The 13,703-nt window shown below is 38.3% G+C and overlaps 1 pseudogene across 1 annotated transcript; it reads right to left on the bottom strand.

Moving 5' to 3' along the window:
* Positions 1–9,057: 9,057 nt before the first annotated feature.
* Positions 9,058–9,790, bottom strand: LOC115499422 (annotated as a pseudogene). Its single transcript, XR_003964155.1, has one exon. The product of XR_003964155.1 is annotated as a hypoxanthine-guanine phosphoribosyltransferase-like (transcript).
* Between the last annotated feature and the right edge of the window lie 3,913 nt (positions 9,791–13,703).

Below are 13,703 nucleotides of genomic sequence, written 5' to 3' on the forward strand. Positions count from 1 at the left end.
GTGTACAGTTTGGCTTTAGGCTGATTCCTGGGAAGCTGGGTGAGGTGCTGGTGGAACTTCTTCTCAGTGACATGAGTCTACAATTTACTTTCCACAGCTTCCAGTGAGAGACAGTGATGTGTCCGCCTGTCATCTGATATTGGTGAGTTTCTTATTTATATTCAGATTTGTTCAATCTGTTAGAAGTCAACTTTATGTAAGACATGATTTTAAAGCAGCTCACAGAAAACTGGCTGCACAGATTTAGGAATCATTCTGGAGAGTTGACAAGTTTAGCATTGGTAAAAGGAGTTTGCAGAGATTGAGAAATTATTAGAGGATGCCAGGTTATAGAGTCATTAAATATACTCAGACTTACAGACTCTAACAGAAAGGTGAAGGGGACACTTTTATTTTATGAAATATCACTCTTTATCTTTGCTAATGCTTTCTGTATAAAAGTCTTCTTTTCTAATATATGGGTAGTTATACTACCTTTGTTTTAATTAGTGTCTTCATGATATATAATTTTCCATATGTTTAAAACTTCTGTGTCCTTATTGTTTAAAGTGTCTTTTTGAAAGTAGGAAACAGTTGGCTTTGATTTCATTTTCACTTTGAAAATCTTGGTTCTTACATTGAGTAATTTATTTCTTACATTGAGTAAGCTTAATTCAGTTGTTGATATATTTTGAATTCTATCAACTTAATATTTGTCATACCTGTTTTATGCTCCTTTTTCTTCTTTTATTACTTGCTTTTATTTTACTACTTACTTTGTTACTTTTTGGCTTAAAAAATTTTTTTTTTATCATTCCAGTCAACTTGTTCTTTATACTTTCTTTATTTCTGGAAATTATTGCTACATTTATTTTTGAATTGCTAGTACCTAATATAAATTGATGCTTTCACATAACGGCAGGAACTTGGAACATATAACCTCTGCCTTTGATGTTTATGTTGTTACGCATTTTAACTTGATGCAAATACAAGACAGAATTAGTAGTGATAATATTAGTGTTTTCTTCATACAGTCAACATTCATTTAGGTTTACTTACATGTTCCCTTTTCCGGTGCTCTTAATTCCTTCCCAAATTCTGTATGTCTGTTTGGGATCATTTTTCTTTTTCCTGAAGAATTCCCTTTAATAGTTCTTATAAGGTTGGTCTATGGCAATGAATTACCTTTTTTTTTTTTTTTTTTTGGTCTGGAAATGTCTTTGTTTCACTTAGACTTTCAAAGAATTAATTTGTTCTCGTCTCAGCCCCTACTGTGGCCCAGTGCAAACACTTCATGCCCACACAGCAGCTCTGGCCCACCCGGACCTTGGGAGCGTGTTCCTTGCTTGTCTGATGCCTGTGGACCAGTTACTACTTGGGCCACCCAGAGAACCTTTTCATCATCCCGCAGTCTGTAACCACATCTTTTCCAGTTAGGTCTGCATCCCAGCCTTGGGATGAAGGCTCTCTTCTAAGCTTGTTTTTCCTTGGGTACTTTTCCTCAGGGTTAGTGCATTCTGTAGCGTTGTCTTTGTGTCTCTGTAAACTTCTTTGTTGAAATCAGTAGCTCTTTCTATCAAACTTCCTCCCTTTTAGTTACTATGTGATTTCTCTCTACTGATTGGGTCTTGAGCACTCTGGACTCTGAATGGGACTTAAATGGTACACCAACCTGCATCCCCAAGATCATTGATCATGATCCATTGTCAATACAGGGTATATATTATCCAGTATATTAGATATACATTATTGGATTAAATTTGCTAATGTTTTGTTAAACTTTACATCTGTGCTATGAGGGAGAATATTCTATAATTCTATTTGGTTTTAATGTATTTGTCAGGTTTTGGAATCAGAAAACTGGCCTCCTAAAATGATTTGGTGTTTCTTCTTTGTCTATTTTCTGAAAAAGTATGTGTAGGTTTGGTATTATTTCTTCCTTAGATGTTGGATGGAATTCACCAGTGAAGTGTTCTGGGCCTGGAGTTTCTTTTGGAAGTTGTTAACAGTGAGTTAAGTTTCTTTAGTTGATACTAGGCTGTTCAAGTTTTCTATTTTTTGTTGTGGCAGTTTTTGATAATCTGTATCTTTCTATGAATGTGTCCATCTCATCTAAGTAGTCAAAATTTATTGGCATAAAGTTGTTAGCAATATATCCTTCTATCCTTAGTGTATTTCAGGTCTAGAATGATGTCTTCTCTTCCAGTCCTGATATTGGTGACCTGAATCTTCTCTTCATATTTTTCTTCGTCACTTTGGGTAGGAACTTGTGAATTTTAGCATCACATCCCCCCACTCCCGCCCCGCCATAGAACAAGCTTTTGGGTTCATTGATTTTCTGCATTGTCTTTCTGTTGGGTAGGCCTCATTTTTCAGATTCCCTCACCTCTGTCATCTTGTACTCAAATCCTAGCTGTTAAGGCAATTTTCTAATGATGTCAAATAGATTTAATGCCTTCAAATAGATTTCGTCTTTGTATTTTTTCCGGCTTTTCAAGTTCTCAGCAGGAGCACATGTTACTTCATTACAGCCAGAAGCAGAAATCTGAGAAGAATAATTTTGGGTGGCTGATATTGCCAGAAGAGTACTGATATGCAGGCAGGATTCCTGCGTTGAAAGCTTTTCTCTGTTGCTTACTAATACTGCAAATAATGATCTTGGGCAATTCAACTTGATTAAGCATAAGTTTCCTTGTCTATAAAATGGAGATGACAATAAAATCTTTCATCAAAATGTTTCTATAAGTATTAAATAAAGTAATTCAAAGTAAAACTGTTTGTATAAATTATGACAAAATTCATAAATATACTGTGGCTCATTCTTAATTTATACAACTGTGGATGCCTTGAAGGCAGGGCCTGAATCTTTTTGATCATGATTCCTTAACACGTAGCATAATTCCTGGTGTTTATTAAACATTATTGGCGTTTAATAAACATTTGTTGAGCTCAACCAAAGCTATTTTACATTAATGGTTACAGTTCTCACGTGCTGACTCAGAGTAAATGCATACTGTATGTCCATAGTTCCTGGCAACATCTGAATTAATCCAGATCATGCTGAATTGCCATTTATTACCATTATTTATTCTATAAATGTATACAATGCTATATGTAAATTTTCTGTATTCATCTTATAGGATTATCCTCTTTCTGGTCACAAACCAAAAAATGCATGAAAGATCTGTAAATGGCGGGAAATCCCCAAGGATTGTCTTATAGGAGGAAGTGGTGGAAAAATGCCCTGATTCTGGTAACGCTGTAGGTTGAATATGCAGGTAGAAACAGAGGTTCCTAAGAGATGTGTCACTGAAGCTTATGAGCTCTAACCTGATGGCCACATCCTTTTACAGTTTCTGCAAAGGCATCTGTCTGTTCAGAGGAGTTAACTACCTATACTACCTACAAGTGACAGGTTTATGTTTTATCTTAACACCATGTATGTTCACCCCACATGCATGCGTATCTCTCTCATCCGTTTTATTTCATTTTTAAAATTGTTATTTGTTTATTTTTTAAGGTTTATTTATTTTGAGAGAGAGCTTTGAGAGCGCCAAATGGGAGAAGGGCAGAGAGAGGGAGAGAGAGAATCCCAGGAAGGCTCACAGAGCTTGATGTGGGGCTTGAACTCACAAACCATGAGATCATGACTTGAGCTGAAGTTGGACGCTTAACTGACTGGGCCTCCGAGGCATTCCTTTCTCATTGGTTTTAAATTCAAGTGTGAAGTTCATCAACTTAGATTAGTGTTCTCCCAGCTTCAGGATTATGCATACCACTTTCATAATTCTTTTCCACATCGAAGTACCACTTACACTATTTACCTAAGGTGTTCTTTGAACTCATTTTCTTTTTTCTAAATGAATATATTTTAAAAGAAACTTAATGTTACGATTACAAATTGAAAATCAATACTGCTTTCCAAGATCTTGGTAAAAGACGAAAAAATAGTGAAAACAAAACAATTTTATTAAATGCTACAAGGAGACCATTGCCTATTGGAGACTCTGAGCCCTAGGCCTCTTCTCTTGATTAAAATAACCAATAGTTAGAGGGCTGTTAAGGGCTACCTCAGCTGAGGTGTTATCTTTGATAAAATAAAAACCTGAAAAGTAATTGAAAAATGACCGATTTCTTCACTATGTGATTCCATTTCATTTAATGATTTGCAAGCCAGTAGGCAGTACCTGAAGGCATTTTGTGTCCCACACTTGGAGATACACTGAGTTAGATCATCTGCAAGGTGTCCTTCAGCTTTCAATATCTATGGTGTTTCAAATGTTTTCTCTTCTAAGCATTGGTGTATTATCTCCCTCAGTTCTCATTCATGCAGACTCTCCCTGACCTACACCTCATGTACAAAGGATTCCTTTCTACCAATGACTACCCCTATTCTTCTTAGTGTTGAGAGTCACTGTGAAAAAAACTTGAAAATTTTATGTAAGAAATAGCAAAAGGGGTGAAAATCAGGAAGTGGTTGGAAGAAGGTGACTCAGAAGTCATCTTGCCTCCTTGATCTAGTATAATTTCACCTATTTTTCCAAACATTTTCTTTTCATTTTCTTGTGCTTCCCCCTCTGAAGTTGATGAGTTAAAATATGTATATTCTCTAAAAACAACAGATGTCTCCAGGAGGATTAAGAGGTCATTAGTCATCCACACTTGAGTATAAAGTAATCTGATCAGTTTATTTCCTTCATACCTGAGATTACCTATAATGAAAGGGAGGGAATGAAGTAATTTTGATGAGTAGTTTATTTTGGGAGTCGAGGGGAGCATAGAAGGAAAGAAGGTTGGCTAAGAAGGCATGTAGAGGTAGAAGGGAAGTAAAGAAAGATCAGAGCATCTCAAAGGAAAGTTGAGCATAGTTAACATTTTTCTCTCCTTCCCCTCCTTACTGTCACCTTAATTTCTGTTTTAGAGACCCATAGGTCAGATTTGTATAGAATATTATACAGTTGAGCTACTTCTTAGATCAAGTCAACCTCTAAAGGCCGAGAAAGATTTCCCCTCCTCCCCCCCCCACCCCCCCGGGCCGCCCATGAGTAAAATTGCCCCTAAGGGAAGATTTCTCGTTTCTTGTGTTTTTGATGACACACATTTGGTAACCTGAGAACTGTATACACAGTGCTGCACAGACAGTGGGTAATTAAGAAATATCATTACTTCCGTCTACCTTTGTAAATCTGCAGTGGGATTGAAAATGTCAAGAAGACTATTAGTGTGAAGGTGCATTTTCCCAAGAAAACCGTTCAATTTTACGTATTATGTTCCTGTGCTTCTCAGGTCCTGTGTTAGGTGTCCCATCACTTTAAATGCTTATTTATTTAGTTTTGAGAGAGAGAGAGAGAGAGAGAGAGAGAGAGGAGAGAGAGCACACGTGTGCACACATGAACGGGGGAGGGGCAGAGAGAGAGGAGAGGAGCTCCATGCTGTCTGCCCAGAGCCCAACAAGGGGCTCGATCCCACGAATCATGAGATCATGACTTGAGCCGAAATCAAGAGTCGGATGCTTAACCGACTGAGCCACCTAGGTATCCCCAGGGGGTCCCATTGCTTTAAGTGATGATTTCCAAGCAGGTTCTAGGGCTGTGCTTTTCAAACTATCTGTGGTGAAGGACCAGGATTATATGTATGTATGTGTGTATGTATGTATGTATGTGTGTATGTGTGTGTGTGTGTGTGTGTGTGTGTGTGTATGTATTACTCATCTCTGACACGTGGCGGACCAATCCTAGTATGCCACATGTGACTCACCACACTAATCTGGCAGCATGCACACACACTCTTCTGTTACCTTGTTTAACAAGACAATTCGACCAGTCCTGAGCTTGGATGTCCTGGCAATGTCAAATTTCTGTAAGAGCTTCTAAGCACTTACTCCAAATTTTTGGGCTTGTCTCACTGAAGACCGATGAAAAAAAGTTTACAGCCCACACTTTGAGTAGACAAGTCTAATAATAAGTATTCTCTGAGTGTTCCTTTTATAAAATAACAGAGCCCCTCTAGCTCTGCAGAGTCCTTTGACTGATCTACAATAAATGCAGTCTGATGGTGTGGTTCATAGACAAAAGTAATCTGGGAATTATTGGTTTGTGACATGAATTTTCCGACTCACTTGGAATACTCTGTTGTCATTTCCATTCTTTTGAACTCTACCAGAAAATTAAGAGCCTAGAAAATTTAGAGATCTTATTATGCAATTTAAAAATAATTATAATGTTTTAATATTTAAAATTTATTTTAATTAATTTATTTATGTGTGAGAGAGAGAGCGCGCGCACACACGTAGGCAGAAGAGAGGGAGAGAGAGAAGCGTAAGCAGGCTCCATGCCCATCTCGGGAGTCTATCTTACAACCTGAGCTGAAAGCAAGAGTTGGACGCTTAACCAACTGAGCCACCCAGGCACCTCATAATATTTATAGTATATAAACATAATATATCAAATAATTTGGCACTTTCTGTCAGTTTGAGTTATGCTGCAATAACAAATGATCTCCGGAAACTCAGAGCTTTATACCAATGAACATTGATTTCTTGCTCACGCTATGTGTCCGTCATGGGCAGGTTCAGCTTGGCTCCGACTTATTAACTTCAGGACCCATGCTGACAAAGTAGTTCCGATTGTGTCATATCTGATCTTGTCAGGAGAAGAGAAGGTGGAGGCTGCATGATGGTTCTTAGAACCCTACCCAAAGGTGGACGCATTACTTTCTCTGATATTTCAATGGCCAAGTTAAGTCATATGACCAAACCTGAATCAGTGAGTCAGGAATGGATAACCTCCCAGAGGGAGGGGCCCGGAAGGAGGAGCGACAAAGAATTCAAACACTAATAACTCCTACGACAGACACTCTCTGTTAAGATTTGAGTAAGGGGTGGGGGAAGAGGAGAGAGGCATTTCAAAGTGTAAGGAATCTATTCCATAAATGAAAAGATAAAATTACTTGTACTAATTTCAATGCCAATTTGCAAACATTTTACTGTCTTTTTCCCTCTGGCTTTACTGAGATGTAGTTAACATATCACACTGTGTAACTTTAAGGTGTATAACGTGATGATTTCACATATGTATGTAATGCAAAATGATTATCACAATAAGATTAGTTAACACATCCATTACCTTACATAGTTCTGATTTGTTTGTGTCTGGTGAGAGCTTTTAAGATCTACTCTCCAGGCAACTTTCAAATACATGATATCATATTGTTAACTGCAGTCCCCATGGTGTACATTACATCCAGAACATGTTTATCTTAAAACTGGAAGTCTGTACCCTTTGACCACCTTCACCCACTTCCCCCATCCTCCCAGCAACCACCTATATGCATCTGCTGTTTCTATGAGTTCAGTTTTGTTTTCTTTTAGATTCCACATATAAATGAGGTCATATAGTATTTGCTTTTCTCTGTCTGACTTATTTTACTTAGCATAATGCCCTCAAGGTTCATCCATGTTGTTACAAATGGCAGAATTTCCTTCACTTTTTCTTTATTTGTTCATCTGTCAGTAGAAACTTAGATTTTTTTCCATGTCTGGGCTATTGCGAACAATGCTGCAAGGAACATGGGGGTTCCATTATCTCTTTCAGATAGTGATTTCTTCTTCTTCAGGTATTACCCAGAAGAGGAATTGCTGGGTTATAGGGTGGTTCTAGTTTTAATTTTTAAAAGAACCTCTCTACTGTTGTCCAGAGTAGGGCTGTGCCAAATTACATTTTCTTTCTTTCTTTTTAAGTTTATCCATTTATTTTGAGAGAGAGAGAGAGAGAGAGAGAGAGAGAGAGAGCACATGCACACACAAGCTGGGGAGGGGCAGAGAGAGAGAGAGGGAGAGAGAGAATCCCAAGCAGGCTCCTTGCTATCAGCACAGAGCCCAACGTGGAGGCTCAGTCTCACAAACTGAGATTATGACCTGAGCTGAAATCAAGAGTTGGACATTCAACCGACTGAGCCACCCCAGTGCCCCACAAATTACATTTTCACTAACAGTGCACAGGGTTCTCTTTTCTCCACATCCTCACCAACATTTGTCAACTCTTGTCTTTTAGATAATAATCATTCAAACAGGTGTGAGGTTATATATCATGGTGGTTTTTATTTCCCTGATGATTCATGATATTGAGTTTTTCATGCACCTGTTGGCCATTTGAGTATCTTCTTTGGAAAAATGTCTATTCAGGGTCTTTGCCCATTGTAAATGGATCATTTGGATTCTTTGTGTGTGTGTTTTTTTGTTTTATTTTGTTTTGTTTTTTTTTTTTTTTGCTGTTGAGTTGTATGAGGTTTTTTTTCATTTATTTTTCTCTAGTCTTTATTATTTCCTTCTACTGGTTTTAGGTTTTGTTTGTTCTTCTTTTTCTAGCTCCTTTAGATGTAAAGTCAGGTTGTTTATTTGAGATTTTTCTTTCTTCTTGAGGTAGGCCTGTTTTGCTATACAGCTTTTGCTGCATCCCAAAGATTTTTGGACTGTTGTGTTTTCACTTTCATTTGTCTCCATGTATTTTTTTTTTTAAAGAGACAGCCTTTATTGTAAGTATTTTTACACTGAAGAATTCAAAATGTGGTAAAGTTTTCTGGAATTTGCTGATTTGTATTTAAAAGGAACTGTTGACAAAAATTCACTGGAAATCATCTGAACAAGTGAGAAAATACAGTTGATACTACTGGAACAGTAAAATAATTCCAGGACATATGGCTTATCCAACACAATACCTTAGATGCTGTCACTGATATGAAAACTGTTTCTTCCTCTTCTAAATACACAGTAGTATAATTGTCAATATTCAATCACTTCTGTTCTTTCCTGAATATATAAAAATTAAAATACCAATTAAAAACTAATATATCTTCTTTTCAAATGTTTCTTACAGATACAATTTCATTATTTTCATTCAATAGTGGTGTGGTGTAAGAGATTTTTCATTCACAAGTCAAACAACAATCCACCCAAAGGGAACTGATAGTCTGTATGCTCATAGTGCAAATAAAGACTTCAGGAATTCAACAACTGACATTTCTAAAATACAAAAGAGATAAAATTCTTAGGAGATACAGGCACTAAGCTCTACTAGGCAGCTGGCCACAGAACTAGAACATGGGACTGGTGATTCCAAGGGGACTCCAGGCGCTTCCAAACTCAACTTGAAATCTCATCTTAGGCTTTGTATTTTACGTTTCCGGTCTCACTAATGACACAAACATGATTCAAGTCGCTGAAGTATTCATTGTAGTCAAGGGCATATCGTATGACAAACTTGTCTGGGATTTCAAATCCGACGAAGTCTGGTTTATAGCCAACACTTCGAGGGGTCCTCTTCACCAGCAGCCTTGCAACCTTGACCATCTTTGGATTATGCTGCTTGACCATGGAGAGCAAGGTTTGCATTGTTTTGCCAGTGTCAATTATATCCTCAACAATCAAGACATTCTTTCCAGTTAAAGTTGAGAAATCATCTCCACCAATTTCTTTTATGTCCCCTGTTGACTGGTCATTACATTAGCTCTTCAGTCTGATGAAATCTACAGTCATAGGAATGGACCCATCACTATTTCTGTTTAGTGCTTTGATGTAATCCAGGAGGTCCGCGAAGAATTTATAGCCCCCCTTGAGCACACAGAGGGCTACCATGTGATGGCCACCCATCTTCAACACGTCTCGGGCAAGACGCTAGGTCCTGTCCATAATTAGTCCATGAGGAATAAACGCCTTTTCCAAATCCTCAGCGTAATGATGAGGTATACAAAATAAATCTAGGTCATAACCTGGTTCATCATCACTAACCACGACGCTGGGGCTGCGGGTCGCCATAACGGAGCCGATGGGCGCATGCGCTGAGAGTAGCCTGAGAAGGAGGAAGCCGGAAGCGCAACAGAGGAGGAGGCGGAGGCTCCACAGAAGGCGGAGACCCGCGGGAGAGCGGAAGGAGCCACTCGCTCATGCGCTCTGGGCGGCCGCCACCACCGCCCTGCCTCCATGTATTTTTTGAGTTGACCCCATTCATTGCTTAATGGCGTGTTATTTAATTTCTATGTATTTGTGCTCTTTCCACACTTTTTCTTGTGGTTGATTTCTAGTTTCATAACATTGTGGCTGGAAAAGATGCATGATATAATTTCAATCTTTTTTTAATTTGTTGAGATGTTTCTGTAGTTCTTCTCTGTTCCTCCTCCTCTTCTCTTATGGTTTGCTGGCATTCTTTGGTGATATATTTGGATTCCTTTCTCTATTTTTTGCGTATCTATTCCCAGTTTGTGATTTGTGGGTGCCATTAGATTTATGCATATAGCAGTCTTTATTAAGTTGATGGTCACTTAAGTTTAAGCCCATTCTAAAAGCACTAAATTTTTACTCCCCCCACCCTATCCTGAAACTTTAGGTAAATGGTGTCATACTTTACATCCCTTTATTTCGTGGACCCATGGGTCACGGATTTATTCTGTGGCTGATTTTAATAGATATATTTAATTTTATTGATTTTGTACTCCCTAATTTTTTTTTATTCCTGTTTATGGTCTTTCATTTCCACTCATAGAGACCTCTTTAATGTTTCTGGTAGGGCTGGTCTAGTGGTTATGAATTCCTTTAACTTTTGTTTATCTAGAAAACTCTTTATCTCTCTTCTATTCTAAATGATAGCCTTGCTGGATAGAGTATTCTTGGGTACAGGGTGTTTTTTCTTTCAGCACTTTTAATATATCATGGCAATCCCTTCTGGCCTGCAAAGTTTCTGCTGACAAACCAACTGATAGCCTTATGGGGTTTCCCTTCTATATAAATGTTTTCTTTTCTCTTGCTGCTTTACAAATTCTCTCTTTATTACTACTTTTTGCAATTTTAATGACTATGTGTGGACCTCCTTGGGTTGATTTTGTTGGGGGGATCTCTGTGCCTCCTGGATCCAGATATCTGTTTCCTTCTCCAGACTTGGCAAGTTTTCAACTATTCTTTATTCAAATACATTTTCTGCCCCCTTTCACTCTTTTCTCCTACTGGGATCCCTGTAATGTGAATGTTATTATGTTTTATAGTGTCCCTGAGTTCCCTTAATGTATTTTCATTTTTTATTATTCTTTTTTTCTCTCCTGTTCAGCCTGATTGCTTTCCATTTCTCTGTCCTCCAGGTTGCTGATCCGTTCTCCTCCTTCCTCTAGTTGACTATTTATTCCCTCTACTGTATTTTTAATTTTGGTCATTGCGTTTTTCATCTCTGATTGGTTCTATGTTTTCTATCTCTTTGTTGAGGGTCTCACTAATATCCTCCACTCTTTTCTCAAGTCCAGTAACTATATGACCTTTACTTTAAATTCTCTATCAGTCATGTTACTTATCTCTGTTTAGTTTAGGTTTCTTGCTGTGATTTGTCTTGTTCTTTCCTTTAGGACACATTCCTCTGTCTCCTTCTTTTGTTAACTCTGTTTCTATGTGTTAGGAAAGTCAGGTATGTCTCCTGCTCTGAAAGTCATGGCCACTGGGGATGGGGTGGGGAAAAATGAAAAAAAAAAAAAAAAGAAAAAAAGAAAGTCGTGGCTTTAGGAAGAAGAGGTCCTGGAGTGCAGTGTCCCCTGTTCACCAGACTCTGACACTTCAGAAATATTGCATGTGTGTGTTCTGTGTGCTCTACTGTTTTGTCCCCTAAGAAGCTTTCGTTGGTGTGTGGGGCCTTCAGTCAGACCAGGTGTATGCCGTCAGCCTGCTTGCTGGGGTTATAGTTGGAGTGATGTGTGTGGTGATCTTCTCCTCACCCTGGGGCAGGAATCACTTTGGAGTGATGCCAGCCCCTATTGGGGCTGCCTGCACATTGCTAGGCTGTGGCACCACTTTGGATGGACTCTGGCCAAGGGCATGTTGGAGGGCGGGGGTCCACAGGAGAACACAGGGAAGGACATGTGGTGCCAACAAGGTCCACATGGTGAGCTGCAAGAGGGGACCCACAGCTCCCAGGAAAACTCCTGTAGAGATCAGATGGGTTGGAGAAGACCTACTTAAATGATTTTGGGTGTCAACCTCTTATCAGATATGTGATTTGTAAATATTTTCACCTGTTCTATAGGCTGCCTTTTCATTTTGTTGGTTGTTTCTTTTGGTTTTTTGTAGTCCCACTTGTTTATTTTTGCTTTTGTAACTCTGCTTTTGGTGTCAGATCCATACAATCATTGCCAAAACCAGTGTCAAGGAGTTATCCTCCTATGTTTTCTCACAGGGTTTTACAGTTTCAGGTCTTACATTTAAGTCTTTAATATACTTCAAGTTAATTTCTGTGGGTGGCATAAGATAGGGCTCCACTTCCATTCTTTTGCATGTGAATATCCGGTTTTCCTACTACCATTTATTGAAGAAACTGTCTTTTCTACATTTAATATTTTTGGCTATTTTGTCAAGTATTAGATGGCTGCATACATGTGGGTTTACTTCTCTGCTCTCAATTCTGTTCTGTTGATCTGTGTGTGTGTGTGTGTGTGTGTGTGTGTGTGTGTGTGTTCTGCCAGTACCATACTGTTTTGATTACTATGGTTTTGTAATATAATATATAATATGTAATATATAATATGTAATATATAGTGATGCCTCCAACTTTGTTCTCCTCAGGATTCCTTTGATTATTCCGAGTCTTGTGGTTTCACATGAATTTTAGGATCATTTTTTTCTACTTCTGTAAAAAAAATGCCATTGGAATCTTGATAGGAATTGCATTCAATGTATAGATAACTATGGGTAGAATGGGACATTTTAACAATTTTAATTCTTCTTTCTACTCTGTCTTAAAGTCTCTGTGGGATTAGTTCTTTTTTTAATGTTATTTATTTTTGAGACAGAGAGTGTGTGCATGAGCAGAGGAGGGGCAGAGGAGTGGGGTACAGGGGATCCAAAGTGGGTCAGTGCTGATAGCAGAGAGCCCCATGTGGGACTTGAACTCACGAACTGTGACATCATGACCTGAGCCGAAGTCAGACATTTAGCCGACTGAGTCACCCAGGTGCCCCGAGATTAGTTCTTTAAGTGTCACAAGTGGAAAATGTATCCCCTATGTAAGAACTATAGATGTTTTATGTTAAAAAGAGAAACATGGGAATTTATCCATTTCTTTGGACTAATAAGTCAACATGATTATAAAGAAACACAAAAGAAGGTGAAATGCAATAAGATGCTTGCTGAACTAATTTCTGAGGTCTCAGAACTTCAGTGTCTTTTATCTTGATTTTTGTGGTTCATTTTAGAAGATGAGGATAACGCAGAAAAAGAGTCACATATTCATGTCCTGAGCCTTGTGAGAAAATTCTTGGTTTGGTAAAAGAAGTTAGGACATTTACAATTCCCAGAGAGGAAGTCTGACAAGTCTTAGCACTTCTTAAAAATTCTTAATTCCCTGAGGATAGGAACAAAACTTCCTCAAATCTTTCGTCAAATAGGGCTCATTTCATATCAAAGAATTAACAAGCCTCCTTAAGGACCTAACATAGAACCACGGGGTAATTAGGCTCATTTGGGGCTCAGGCTCTTCAAGATCTCTCATTTTTAAAACACTTCAGATCTGAAATGCCTTGTCAGAACTAGAAAGAAAGAAAAAGGACAAATCCCACTGCATGCAGATATGTGGGGGGGCGGGGAAGCAACCTTCTTTATTTGCCTCTTTCCTTTCCTGCCTTGCTAATGATTTCTTATTTTTCTTATGCTACTTCTAATTTAAGCTCCTCTTGGTATGTTTTCTCCTACTTTCTGTTCT

This window comes from Lynx canadensis, chromosome D4 (assembly GCF_007474595.2).
Source record: "Lynx canadensis isolate LIC74 chromosome D4, mLynCan4.pri.v2, whole genome shotgun sequence".
Taxonomy (NCBI): domain Eukaryota; kingdom Metazoa; phylum Chordata; class Mammalia; order Carnivora; family Felidae; genus Lynx; species Lynx canadensis.